Source organism: Poecilia formosa, unplaced genomic scaffold (assembly GCF_000485575.1).
Source record: "Poecilia formosa unplaced genomic scaffold, Poecilia_formosa-5.1.2 Scaffold570, whole genome shotgun sequence".
NCBI classification, from domain to species: Eukaryota; Metazoa; Chordata; class Actinopteri; order Cyprinodontiformes; family Poeciliidae; genus Poecilia; species Poecilia formosa.
In genome coordinates this window covers 219,868-221,241 of record NW_006800509.1, presented here as the reverse complement: position 1 = coordinate 221,241, position 1,374 = coordinate 219,868, and positions in this window count along the sequence as shown.

Below are 1,374 nucleotides of genomic sequence, written 5' to 3'. Positions count from 1 at the left end.
TTAAAATCACACATTTTTATCTCATGAATTGAAAAAATTATTTGCAAAACAAACTTATTTGTGCATGTCAGAAATCTTTTCTTGCTATTCTAAGTTTTTGTTTGTGACTCAAAGTTTTGCTTGTGATTTTCACATGACGGTGTGGGCAGGGCCTAAAATCACAACAAAAGATTTCTGATGTGTGCAAATAAAAGTTTGTTTGGCAAATAACTTTTTAAGTTCATGAGACAAAAATGAGTTATTTAATTTAAACAAAAAGTTTTTTAAACAAAACTTTTTGTTTAAAAAAAAAGAAATCATTACAATTCCAAACGTTTTGATTATAATTTTATATTATTTAACTAAGGTTAGTTTATTTATTTATTTATTTATTTATTTTTTCAATGAATAATTGGGGGAGGGAAATGAACTGCTTACTCTGCGAACCAGACCCTAAACTTAAAGTCTGGGTTGAGTTTTTTCCCTTCCATTAATGACACACATTATATCTATCATGGTAATTCAGGGTGAGTTATTTTTAACTCTAAATGAATATCCTTGTTGGACTTTTATTTAAGTGCTATTCTCCTTCAAGATACATTTACCTGTTGCTAGAATAAATACAATGTACATTATGCAGCAAAGGAAATTAGAAGATCGGACATATATCCATTATGGAGATGCAGAAACGATACTTCAACGTTTTCCGTCATCTGACAAGTAGCAAGTCTACTTCACTTTATTCACCAAAAACGTTTTTTTATATATATTCACCAAAAACTGTTCTGTAATCTGGAACGTTCGCTACGTTCAGCTCCAGTTAGCTGCCTTATCTCGCTGCGCTAGAGGCATTTGCGTCATGCGTCACAGGTAAAAGGTCAAAGGTAACAAGGTGACCGGAGGGCTTATTATGTTGTACAAAAAAAATCCCAACAAAAAAACAAATTATTTTAGTACATGTTATTATGTGTCAGAAGAGGGCTTAGGAAATAATACAAAAAAAGAAATAAATAAAAATGACCAAAAGGGCACTTGGGGGCAAGGAGCAAAAGGGGCAGGTGCTAAAGCCCCCCCTCCCCCCTCTGCACGTGCCTGTCTCAACATGTCAACATTGGAGCCAGTGGGCTGAGGGAAATACAGCTCTATTTTGTAACAATTCAAGAGCTAACCAGCTGTTATCGCTTCGCAAAAAAATTAATCAGCACAGAAACTCCAAAGCACACAAAGAAGCAGTTATATAAAAATAAATTTAAAAAAATTCCCTTCTCACCCTCCGCGGGTGGTCTCTCTCTCTCTCTCTCTCTTTCATCCTCTGAGCTCAGGTCCTCTACCAGAGGCCTGGGAGCTTCAGGTTCTCCTCCAGTATCTTGGCTGTGCCTAGAACTGCACATTTCT